This window comes from Lynx canadensis, chromosome D1, assembly GCF_007474595.2.
Source record: "Lynx canadensis isolate LIC74 chromosome D1, mLynCan4.pri.v2, whole genome shotgun sequence".
Classification (NCBI taxonomy): Eukaryota; Metazoa; Chordata; class Mammalia; order Carnivora; family Felidae; genus Lynx; species Lynx canadensis.
Window position 1 is genome coordinate 110,310,710 of NC_044312.2, and position 13,118 is coordinate 110,323,827.

The 13,118-nt window shown below is 40.4% G+C and overlaps 1 protein-coding gene across 2 annotated transcripts in view; it reads left to right on the forward strand.

Moving 5' to 3' along the window:
• The window catches only part of KDM2A (lysine demethylase 2A), a 96,809-nt gene that overhangs the window by 7,752 nt on the left and 75,939 nt on the right, over positions 1-13,118 (forward strand). The window contains exon 3 of one of the 2 annotated variants that reach the window (XM_030330974.1): positions 430-551. The exons of the other annotated variant lie outside the window; for it this stretch is intronic. The gene's annotated coding sequence lies outside the window, so the exon portion shown is untranslated. The remainder of the gene's footprint in view (positions 1-429; positions 552-13,118) is intronic. 2 annotated transcript variants of the gene reach the window in all.

Sequence of the window (13,118 nt, forward strand, 5' to 3'; positions counted from 1 at the left end):
TAATGGAAATGGAACCTTTAGCCTGTGACTTGGCCAAGATCACAAAGTTGGTGAGGAATGGAACCAGACCTTGAACCCCATGTTTCTTGTGTCACACCTTGTCATCTTTCTAGCAGTGTTATCTCATACAGAAAACAAATGATAGCCACTCCTGTTGTAGAAAGTTGCAGACTAAGTACTTTCTCGTTTTTTGAAACTGCTTTTAAAATTTCTTCCCTCACAGATCCTAACATCCTAAATGAGATAGCTATAAATATTTGACAGTCAGTGTTTTATCATGTTTAGCTAAAGTTGGCACATTCTTTTTGTGAACTTTGAGCTTATTGCACTTGATCTATTAAAACAGCAGTATTTGTGCAGTTTGTGTGTATGTCAAGCCTTTTATTTATGCATGTCACTCATATCATTGTTTTCTGTTTTAAATTTTAGGTTCTTGGGGGTTTTCTCTATCTGTGAGTACTTGGTAAAAACTTAAACCATAAAGATAGAAGGCAGCAGATAGTGACCAAGCGAGTGGTTTTGGCAGATACAGTGGTGAAGGCCTCCTTCAGGTAGGTAGAGAGGAGGAGGGAAGAGGGTGGCCTTACAGGAGGTAAAGACAGCATAAGCTTTACTATGGAGTGGGACACTTATTAGGCCTATCCTGAGGATGCTCATTAGATTCATAGGACTAAAGTAGATTTGTTTTGGGAGGCACTGTTCATAATGTTGGGAACATACTTTAAACAATTATGAAGGCCAGGTATGGACCATAGAGAGCCATTGGAAGTTGTGGTTTGTTTTTAATCAAATAGCAATTTGATCAAAGTGGTGTTTTAGGAGTAATATTTTTGCAGTTTCAGGTCTGGGATGTGTCCGAAAGAATATTGAAATAAGTTATCTCTTAAGGTGATAGGTATCTGAGCTCTAGGGCAGTGGTTCTCCAAGTGTGGTTCCCTCACCAGCAGCATCAGCATTATCTGGGTATCTGGGAACATGTTAGAAATGCAAATTTGGGGGACCCTGCTCTGTATTTACTGTATTAGAAACCCTGTGTTGGGGCCCAGCAATTTGTGCTTTAACAGGCCAGGTGATTCTGATACATGCAGAAGTTTGAGAACCACTGTTCTGGAGAATAGTTAATAGAAATAGAAAGGGAGGAAAAATGAAGGACTCACAAAACTTGGTGACTGATGGCTAGCAGCATGTTATGATGGAAAAAAGTGCTTGATTGGGGATCACAAGTGCCGAGTTTCAGTATCATCTTAATCACCAGCTGTTTCGACAAGAGAACTGACCTGTCATAGAGGGAATTGTACTTAGGGATTTCTGAGGATTTGGGAGGCGAATGAAGAATTAAGGTGGACCCTGGGATTAAGTCTGGGTTATTAGGAAGATCAGGAAGGAGTTTAAAATTTTTTTTTTAATTTTTTTTTATGTTTATTCATTTTTTTTTTTAATTTTTTTTTTTTTTTCAACGTTTATTCATTTTTGGGACAGAGAGAGACAGAGCATGAACGGGGGAGGGGCAGAGAGAGAGGGAGACACAGAATCGGAAACAGGCTCCAGGCTCTGAGCCATCAGCCCAGAGCCTGACGCGGGGCCCGAACTCACGGACCGCGAGATCGTGACCCGGCTGAAGTCGGACGCCCAACCGACTGCGCCACCCAGGCGCCCCTATGTTTATTCATTTTTGAAAGACAGAGAGAGACAGAGCACAAGCAGGGGTGGGGTGGTAAGAAAGGGGGACACAGAATCTAAAGCAGGCTCCAGGCTCTGAGCTGTCAGCACCAGGGCCCGACATGGGGCTTGAACTCATGAACTGCGAGATCATGACCTGAGCCGAAGTCGGACGCTCAACCGACTGAGCCACCCAGGCGCCCCTTTAAATTTTTTTTAATGTGTATTTATTTTTGAGAGAGAGACAGAGCATGAGTGGGGGAGGGTCAGAGAGAGAGGGAGACACAGAATCTGAAGCAGGCTCCAGGCTCTGAGCTGTCAGCACAGAGCCAGACACGGGGCTCGAACTCACAGACCGTGAGATCTTGACCTGAGCCGAAGTCGGAAGCTCAACTGACTGAGCCACCCAGGTGCCCCAAAGGAAGGAGTTTTGAAAGGGAGAGGAGAAAATATTGGGTAGATGTTTTAGAAAATTGGAACAGATTACTTAAAGCAAGGGTTCTCGACTGGGTGTGAGTTTGCCTCTTTGGGATATTTGGCAATATCAGGAGACATTTTTTTTTAATGTTTATTTATTTTTGAGAGAGAGAGACAGAGTGTGGGCAGGGGAGGGTCAGAGAGAGAGGGGGACACAGAATCTGAAGCAGGCTCTAGGCTCCAAGGAGGTGTCAGCACAGAGCCTGACATGGGGCTTGAACCCATGAACTGTGAGATCATGACCTGAGCTGAACTTGGATGCTTAACCAGCTGAGCCACCCAGGTGCCCCTGGAGACATTTTTGATTGTCAGATTAGGGAAGTACTACTGGTATTCTAGTGAGTAGAGGCCAAGGATGCTGTTAAAATATCCTAAACGCACAGCTCAACCCCCCACAGAGCAGGGTTATCTAGTCCAGAATGTCAACAGTGTGAGATTGAAAACCCTGATTTAAAGAGAAATATCCAGTAGATAGGTTCTATGTGTCCATCCTGATTTTCTGCTGTTAATCTTAAGAGTTTTAAGTCTAACACAGAACATTTCAAAAGCCTTCTCAAACTGCGTTTCCCTAGGGCTTTGCCCAAAGTAAGTATGAAGGGTTTTGTTGTCAATTGTCAAAAACTAAATGGTTATGGAAAATCCTCAACCCAGGTGCCAATTTAATACTCCTTTTAATTTATCTTGAAATCAGCTTATTTGGATAACCAAAGTAAGTAAGTATGCACTGTCTTGAGATCAATAATTAAGTTACAACAAGAAATTTCCTTTTGATATTCTCTTTGAAGGATAGAAAAATGAGATAAAAGCTGTGGTATTGATGTGAGCAAATATTGAAATATAATGAATTGCCCTGTAGCTCAATACCCTGTGACCATTCTTAAGAAACAACTTCATGAGCTGGTTGTGGCCCTCAGTGTGAATTCAGGGTAGCCCCAATCTTAATCCATCTCTTTATATCCATGGATCATGGAAGCTAGGAACTCTTTCCTGTCAGGGCAGTAATCTGGCCAACACACTCTTGTTTCTGACAGTGACTTCAAGAGAATGTAGATTCATAAATAGTACTGTATAGTACTTTCATAGTTTCCAAAGTACTTCTCTGTTTCTTGTGTCTTTTGATCATCTTTATCTTCTGATCATCATAATCCAGGGGGAGGGGGTTGCCAGAACTTGAGGATGGTGCTACCATGTTGCACAATTCCCAAAGGTGCCATTCAGATATCTGAATCTATCTGAAAGGTGCCCTTGGAGTTGTGTGGTGAACAACAAAAAAAAAAACATGGTGAGCCTTTTTGAGTGGATAAGATAAAGGAAAAGTCACCCTGTGTATTTAAAACAAGGTAGGAAAAAGTCCGATCTGATGGATAATAGTACACATTAATTGAGTGCATACTGTGTGCTTGGTGCTGCACTTTACACATATAACTGACTTAATTCTCAGCAACCCTTTGAGATAGGTTCTGTGATTCCCATTTTCTGGTTTGGAAACTGAGGCAAGTACAATTAAGTAACTTGTCTGAGGTTAGGTTATCCAGCCAACAAGAGTAAGAGTCCGGATCCAAAGTGGGCAGTCTGGCTACCAAGCCTTCTAAACTGTACTGCTTCTTTTTCTACTTTGTTGAAGGACAGTTTGTATATGTTTTGTTGCTGAACTTTGGGTGTTCCCCAGGTAATCTTTTCTCATTCAGGAGATTCATTCGCATAAATGTTTGTTCAGTGCTTTCTTTCACTGTGCCAGCTACTTGGGCCTTACTTTTTAGAACTTCCAAATACTGTGCTTTCAAATAGTGCTGATTGCTTTGAAGAAATTAAGAAGTTGATGAAATACAGTTGAGCCTGGGACAACATGGGGGCTAGGGGGAGTGACCCTCTGCACAGTTGAAAATCCGTGTGTAACTTGTGACTCCCCAAACACTTAAGTCGTAATAGCCTATTTTGACTGGAAGCCTTCCTGCAACATAAATAGTCAATTAACATAAGTTTTGTATGTTATATATATGTTGTATTCTCTTTTTAAATGTTTATTTTGAGAGACAGTGTGCACACGCATGCATGTGAATATGAGCAGGAGTGGGGGCAGAGAGAGAGAATCCCAAGCAGACTCCATGCTACCAGTGCAGACCCTGCAGGGCTCGATCCCACGAACTGTGAGCTCATGACCTAAGCTGAAATTAAGACGCTCAACCAACTGAACCAACCACCCAGGCACCCCTGTTGTATTCTTATGATAAAGTAAGTTAGAGAAAATGTAAAGAAAATCATAAGGAAGAGAAAATACATCCACAATACTGTGCTATGTTGATCAGAAAAAATCTGCATGTAGGTGAACCCATGCAGTTCAAACCCATGTCGTTCAAGGGTCATCTGTACTTATTAGGGTAAGGATTGCTCCTTGAGATTAGATGATCACTAAAGGCTCCCTGAGAAGATGGCATTTTGTGACTGAGACTTGAAGGATGTGTGGAGTCATTCTTGTGAAGTTCAAGGGCTTAGGGGACCAAATCTGTGTCAAAAGAGCTCTGGGTAGAGGGACCAGCTAATGTAAAATCCTGTGGTATGAATGAGAAAATATTATAACTTTGTGTCAGACACCAAACAAAGACACTGGGATACAGTGATGAGCAAGACAGGCATGGTCCTTTTGTCATGAAGCTTACAGTCCGGTGGGGAAGTCAGTAATTAAATATTTCTGCTAGTAATGTCAATTATAGTTATGCAAAGGACTACAAAGGTAAATATAGGATGCAGTGAGAATATATAATAAGGTGACCTAATCTAAACTTCAGGAGTGGGAGGAGGCATCAGAGAACACTTTTCCTGAGAAAGCCTTTAAAACTGAGACCTGGGGGGCTCCTGGATGGCTCAGTTGGGCATAAGCGCCCGACTTCAGTTCAGGTCATGATCTCGCGGTTCATGTGTTGGGCTCTCCACTGTCAGCATGGAACCGGCTTTGGATCCTTGGTCTCCCTCTTTCTCTGCCCCTACCTCCCCCCACTGCCCAAAAGTAAGTAAACTTAAAAAGTAAAACTGAGACCAGAAGGGTAAGAGGTAACCAGTCAAAAAGGAAGTCATTAGCATATGCAGAAACCCTGAGATTGGAAGGAATCTGATGTGTTTGAAGAACCTACCAACCAAGCAAGACCAAAAAGGCTAGTGTAGTGCAAAGAAGTAGATGGAGGAGAGAGTTAAAATCTTGACAAGATAGTCAGGGGTCAGGTCAAGTAAGGCTTTATCTTGAAGATGGTGGGAAGGCAGAAGTTTATCAGAGGACTAATATGGGTGGACTGATAAACAGCTGCAGGATAGGGAAGGGATCAGGGAGGGAGGGAGAATGGATTTGATGACGCCAAGTAGGAGGCTACTACAGTGGTTGAGGTAAGACGGCAATATAGTTGCGAATGTGAGCAGTGGAATTCGGGAGGTTATGGAATATTTAGAAAATAGAATCATAGGACTTTGGTTCCTTGGATACATGGGAGGGTGAGTTTAAGGGGGTACATGTAAACATGCCTCTCAAGGTTTTCTCATGTGAATGGCTTGTGGTGTAGTCCTTTTATCAAGATAGGGCACACTGAAGGAAGGGCAGGGCTGGAGATAGAAGGGAAGAACATAAGCTCAGTTTTGAGTAAGTTTGGATAGATTGAATGTGAGATACCTATGAGACATCTGGTAGAACTGTTGAGTAGGTAACTGGTTCTGGGCCACAGGAAGGGTTTGTTGTGTCTCGTTGGCATAGGTATGGTCAATGAAGTTGGGTAGACGTGGAGTAAGCTTACAAAGGTATTGCGGGGGGTAGGGGTGTGCAGAAAAGTATGAGGAAAATCAAGAGAGACTGGTATCTTGGAAGACAGGAAACTGTGGTACTGTTCATCAAGCACCGTGTTAAGCATTAGTGTATTTTTACTCACTTAATGCTCATAACTATGAAGAAGGTGCTTTTATTTCAATTTTATAGGTCAGGAAAATGACAGAAGAAGGGGCTACATAAACAACATTTCATACTGAGAATGTAAAAAAAGAGGAGGGCAGTGGTCAAGTGAGGTGGATGCTACCCAGAGGCTGAGATTTTCATTGGATTTGGCAACATAGAGGTTAATGGTGACTAAACGGGTTTCAGTGGCATTTGGGAGAACACATCAGATAAATGTTACATTAAACATCATGAAAGAAGAGACATTTAGAGACATTGGCTGTGAAGAGAGAAGGGGAGCAGGTTGTAGCTACAAGTTAAAGTGTAGGATCCAGAGAAGGCTCTCTTAGGTTTTTGTGTGTTATATTTTAAGATGGAAGAGACCACTGCTTTTTTTTTTTTTTTTAATGGTGTTATCAACTATTACTCCTTTGTCTGTTATCCCTCATGTTTAATCAGTAGCTAAGACCCGATGAATTACTAGTATTCATTGTTTGATAGTTCCCACTGCCATTTAAATTAAAAAAAAATTTTTTTTTTAAATTTGTTTTAATGTTTGTTTATTTATTTATTTATTTATTTATTTTTAAATTTTATTTATTTATTTATTTATTTATTTTTTTAACGTTTTATTTATTTTTGAGACAGAGAGAGACAGAGCATGAACGGGGGAGGGGCAGAGAGAGAGGGAGACACAGAATCGGAAACAGGCTCCAGGCTCTGAGCCATCAGCCCAGAGCCCGACGCGGGGCTCGAACTCACGGACTGCGAGATCGTGACCTGGCTGAAGTCGGACGCTTAACCGACTGCGCCACCCAGGCGCCCCTGTGTTTATTTATTTTTGAGACAATGTGAGAGACAGAGTGCAAGCAGCAGAGGGACAGACAGAGGGAGACACAGAATCTGAGGCAGGCTCCAGGCTCCAAGCCATCAGCACAGAGCCCAACGCAGGGCCTGAACTCACGAACCGTGAGATCATGACCTGAGCCGAAGTCAGACGCTTAACCGACTGAGCCACTCAGGAACCCCTAAATTAAAAAAATTTTAATTTTATTTATTTATTTTTTAAGTAGACTTCACGCCCAATGTAGAGCTTGAATTCATGACTCTAAGGTTAAGAGTCAGATGCTCTACTGACTGAGCCAGCCAGCCAGGTGTCCCTCCGTCATTTCTTAATGTTTATGCTCCAAGGTTCTGATCGTGTTGTTCCTATTCTCTGTAGCTTTCCCATTCTGTAGTCACTGGTGGTATGGGAGGGACACTAGGCTTTGGTTCATGTGACCTGGCTTTGAATTTCAGCTTATTAAACTTACCTTTTTTTAACTTCATTTCTTTATTATTATTTTTATTTTTTATTAAGTAAACTCTACCCCCCATGCGAGGCTTGAACTCAATGATCCTATGATCAAGAGTTGTATGCTCTATGACTGAGCCAGCCAAGCACCCCTGGGAACTTTAATTTTTCATGTGTGGAATTAGTGAAAATAAAACTTACTTTTTGGAAATTGTTTATAAGTGCTTGGTTAACTTAAGCGTTTGCCATTGTAGGCACAAACTCCTTAGCCTGATATTCAGGCCCTAATTGACTATAGTCTTATTAGCTACTCTTAACTTATATACGTTCCAGCCAAACCAAGCTACCTTCTTGTTTTTTTCCACACACTTGTGCTATTTTGTCTCCCTGTCTCTACCCTAGTTCTCATTTTTTTTTTTTTTTAAAGGTAAAGTTTATCCTTTTTCTCTTTCTGTCTGTCTTTCTTTCTTTCTAGAATCCTAAGCAGGCTCCATGCTCAGCATGGAACCCAGTGCGGGACTCAGTCTCGACCCTGAAATCACGCCTGAGTTGAAATCAGGAGTCAGATACTTAACCGATGGAGCCACCCAGGTGCCCCTTTAGTTCTCATCTTCTAAAGCTCATTTGTGATACTCTTCCTTAGTCCTGTGTGTAGAAGGAAACCTCTTTCTTGAATCCTCATAATTTTTTTCCGTATCTCTCATGATGTCTAACTGCGTACAAGATAGAAATTTTTTTATGTTTACTTACTTTTGAGAGAGAGACAGAGACAGAGACAGCACAAGTTGGAGAGGGGCAGAGAGAGAGGGAGACATAGAATCTGAAGCAGGCTCTAGGTTCCGAGCTGTCAGCACAGAGCCCAACGCGGGGCTTGAACCCACAAACTGTGAGATGATGACCTGAGCTGAAGTTGGTTGCTCAACCAACTGAGCCACCCAGGCGCCCCCAAGGTAGAAAATTTAATTATGTCTATATTGTATGCTCCATGAGGACAGGGCATGGTTTCCCTGGCATAGCATAGTACTGTTTACATCATTAAGACTCATATTGCTGGTTGGTTAACTTTTTATGAAGACAAAGCATAATGTAATAAAATTAATCTATTCCATTCTGTGGTTGAGTGCTCACAGTTATGAGGAGGGTGATGTTTAGAACAGAATCAAAGAGAAGGGAGACAAGGAACAAGAATTTGCCATGTCTGATTGCTTCACTTGTTATGGTCACTGGATAGAGAAAGAAGGAACACACTACTCATTTCTTAAGACCATCTGGTTACCCTTGCTCTTATACTGTGTTCGCCAGGCTATTTTCATAATTAGTAAAGTTCCCCTGTTTGTTGATATTGGGAAATGGGTTTCCTAGATAATGGGCATGAGTATTCATAGTCATTGCCAGGCAGTGTGAAGAAGCTAATTGACAGTCTTTTTGTCTTGTAGAGTTGAGTAGTAGACTACCAATATCCCTCCTTTGAACTTTGAAAGGAGGCACAGTGTTCACTTAACAGTAATAGTGTCTACAAACATTCTTACGCACAAAGGTTTGAACATGTTGTATAGAATGCCAAGGTACCATCCTTCAGACCCTTTTTGTAGGGAAGCATTTCTTTGACTAGATCTTCCTGTTATACATTCTCATAAAATATCTCTTACGCATAACACTTATCAAAATTGCAACTTTATGTTTACTTGAATTATTGTTTGTTTCCCTTTCAGATTGTAAGCCTCATTAAAGGCTACTACCATACCTTTTCTCACTGTTCTATCCCCATACTTAGTACGGTGTCTGGTCCACAGTAGGTGCTTGATAGATTTTTTTTTTTTTTTTCTGTGAATGTGCATCTCTAAAATGCTCTCCCTCCCACCCCGTTCTGTCCTCCTGGTACGCTCCTAATTACCCTCCAAAGTCCCCAGATAGTCTTCTCTGGAGTTCTCCTCTGTTACATTCCTGAGGCACATTACATGCATTTCTGTTGTGGGACCAGTCACTTTGGGTTGTAATTATTTGACAGTGAGTCTGTCTTCATCCAGCTAGAGTAGACTTCTTTAAGGCAAGGATCATGTCTTATGTAAGTGTTCAGAAAAATGTCTGTTGAATTGGACAAAATTGCACTTCCTAAAGATACATGAAATATTTATAACATAATAGCTGAACCCTAACAATGGAAAGAACCTTAGATTGGTAATCAGAAAGACTGTGGTAGTTGTTCAGGCTTTATGTTATTCATCTGCGAGGTCTTCTTCAGTTCTAATTGTTTAAACTAGTTGTTTTCAAAGTGCTCCTGACCACATCATCTGGGAGCTTGTTAGAAATACATTCTCAGGTCCTACCCCAAACTTATTGAATCAGACACTCTGGGTTCAATAAGCCCACCAGGTGATTCTGGTAGATGGTAAAGTTTGAGAACCAGTGGAATTATTTTAGTTTGTTTTCTGCGTGTTCAAAAAAAAAATTATAGTTAGTTACTGTAATTTAAGCTTCATAGCTTAAAGTTATTTAAAAGAAATTTTTTTTAATGCTCACTTATTTTTGAGAAAGCGACAGAACACGAATGGGGGAGGGGCAAAGGGAGAAGGAGACACAGAATCTGAAGCAGGCTCCAGGCTCTGAGCTGTCAGCACAGAGCCGGATGCAGGGCTTAAACCCACAAACTCTGAGATCATGACCTGACCCGAAGTCAGACGCTCAACCAACTGAGCCACCCAGGTGCCCCTTAAAGTTATTTTTTTAAAAATAAGTTTAAAAAAAAGTTTTAACTTTTCTCAGGGTGCCTGGGTGGCTCAGTCGGTTGAGCATCCAACTTTGGCTCAGGTCATGATCTCATAGCTGATGAGTTCGAGCCCCGCGTCAGGCTCTGTGCTGACAACTCGGAGCCTGGAGCCTGCTTCGGATTCTGTCTCTGCCTCTCTATGCCCCTTCCCTGCTCATGATTTCTCTCTGTCTTTCTCTTTCTCTCTCAAAAATAAACATTAAAATTTTTTAAAGAAAAAAAAACAAAAACACTTTTCTTCATATGTTGAATTTTGGACATTTTTCTAAGCTACTGATCATAGCTGTATAGCCAGAGTGTCTTTGAATGAGAGGCAGTCCAGAAGTATTTGAAGACTGCTGCTTAATGCTGCTAGCAAAAGCGAAATGTGTGTGTGTGTGTGTGTGTGTGTGTATTTATATCTTTATATATGCACCTAGCACACACGCATGGCTTTCTGTCAGTGGAAACTTCTCCATGATTGGTTAAAGGAAGGAAAGATAAAGTACAGGCCTTAATTAGGCAGACTTGAGTGAATGGTATAGCAGAATAAGACATATCAAAAAGTAGAGGTTGCTTTTTTGCTGTAGCAGGTGTACATGCTCATTCACTTTCTATACCAAGGAGCTTATTTTATTTATTTTAATTCTAGTATAGTTAACAGTGTTAAATTAGTTTCAGGTGTACAATATAGTGATTACCAAGGTGCTTTCTTAGCAATAAACGTCTGCCTCAGTGTTACCTGCGACAGGTTGTTGTGGACTGAAAAGTGCTTATTGTTGGTATTCATTGACTTCCTGTAGAGGGAGTTGCACACTTTACTGATAGAAACCATGTAATAGTATATCTCAGATGTAAATTTTGTGCTTGGCATCATGCTAAGTGCTTCATATGTGGCCCACTTCCACCATTGTTTTGGCTGAATACCTTGAGTTTAAATTTATTCTCTGTTAAATAAAGGGAATTTTTTAGAAATGGAATTCCTAAAAAGAACTCCTTTTAAGATACTGTGTTGCTGCCTGGTTGCATGCTTTCAGGATTTAGTAAACAGTATCGTCCCGTTTTCTTTTTGTACCTTTAGTTATAAAACATCTCAGACTTTCTAAATTGAAGAAGCCTATTTAGTCTTTCCTTACATGGAAGTTGCTTTTTTTTCTTTAATTATTATAATTGCCTTTGTCCACATCTTTTTCTACCTGTTAACTATTTTTTAGTGTGGTTATTAAAACTACGGGAATTATAGGTTCAGAAGTTTTGTTCTTTTTGGCTTTGTGCTCATTTATTTAACAAACATTGTCAGGCATACTGTTGGTGCTTAATGAATGTACTGCGTATATAGAAATGAATATCTTGTAACCTCTCATAGTCTGATAAGAGCCATATAAACAAATAATTATGCTATACTGTGATAAATGAAATTTAGGAAGTACAAAGTATAGAGGCAAGAGAAAGGTGAGAATGAGAAGGAAACTACTAAGTTGGGTATTGGAACATTAAGTATGGTCCAAGCATGTCAGAGGGCAAGGAAGGAAATTCCAAGTAGAGGAAGCAGCATGTCCAGAGGCAAATGCGTATGAGACAGCGTTACAAGCTCAAAAGAGCATTGCCAGTAGTTTAGAGTTATTGGAACATAAGGATGGGAGGGAATCTGCGATGCAAAAAGTCAATCCTGTAATGTTGTATGTACTTTATTCAATTGGAAATGGGAAGATGTTAGAGGAACTGTAAATGTGGAAGAGGCCTGATGATGCTTTTGTTTTAGAGAGATTGCCCGTGGAGGGTGTTGTGGAGGATAGGCTGGTAGCGGAAAAATTGCAGAGGCAAGGGAATGAAATAAGAATCTACTATTATAGTTAACTTTTATTGTTTTTTTAAGTTTATTTATTTATTTTAAGAGAGAGAGCACAAACAGGTGAGGCGCAGAGAGGAGAGACAGAATCGCAAGCCAGCTCTGTGCCGTAAGCACAGAGCCCAATGCAGGGCTCGAACTCACGAGGTATCAAAAGTTTGACGCTTAACCAACTGAACCACCCAGGCGCCTTAAGAATCTATTATAATAGTTTAGAAAGAAATGATAACTAGAGGTTTGGTATCAAGAATGGAGGTAGAGGCTAGACTGAGTCAAGGTATTTTGACACAGAGTTGATGGGACTTGGTGATCTCATTCGATGTTCTTGGAGAGGAGGGTGACTTCTGGGTTCTTGGCTTTAGTTGTTGGTTGATGGGTGGTGCCATTGACTGGGAGAGAATACCATGGTTTTATACAGAGGTAAAAATATAATTTTGATTTATTTATATTAATCTTTACATCTGTGGTAGTATTTAATTTACCACTTTTGGAGAGTACTTTATGAACAACCCTACCAGAGATTCTTGGCTAATGTAATAAGGTGTCAGCATAGATTTGGGTGACTTTTTATTGGATAAAACTAGTTCAGATTAAGTATTATATGTATTATTCTCTAGGCCTTCTCCCTTACACTTGCCCAAGTGAAAGGCTAATTATACAACATTCATTCACTTGGCTTGTGAGCTCTTTCTCAATTTATCTCCCTCCGTTTGTATTGTTACCCCATGTTGTCTTCTATGTCATTTATGAAAATACTAGGAACTGTCCCTAGCATTATGTTATGGGGGACACATTTGGAGATACCTATTTTCTTCTTTACTTTATTTATTTATTTTTTTACCAGTTCTTCATATGTGGTACAGAATTATTCTAGATTCTATATTTTAAAAATTCTGAGGGTGCCTGATTCACTTGGTAGAGCATGTGACTTTTGATCTCTGGATTGTGAGTTTGAGCTCCACATTGGGTGTAGAGTTTAATTAAAAAAAAAAAAAAGGGCATTGTAAAAATTCCGTACAAAGCCTTACTAAAGGTTTTTATAATTCTAAATAAATAAATTATACTTCTTTTCTCCTTTTATGGAATCCATGTGGCCATTGTAATAGCCCATTCAGGACAGCCTCTCTTGATACTTGTGCCATCTTTTTTTTTCTTTAAGTGTATTTATTTTGAGAGAGAGAAC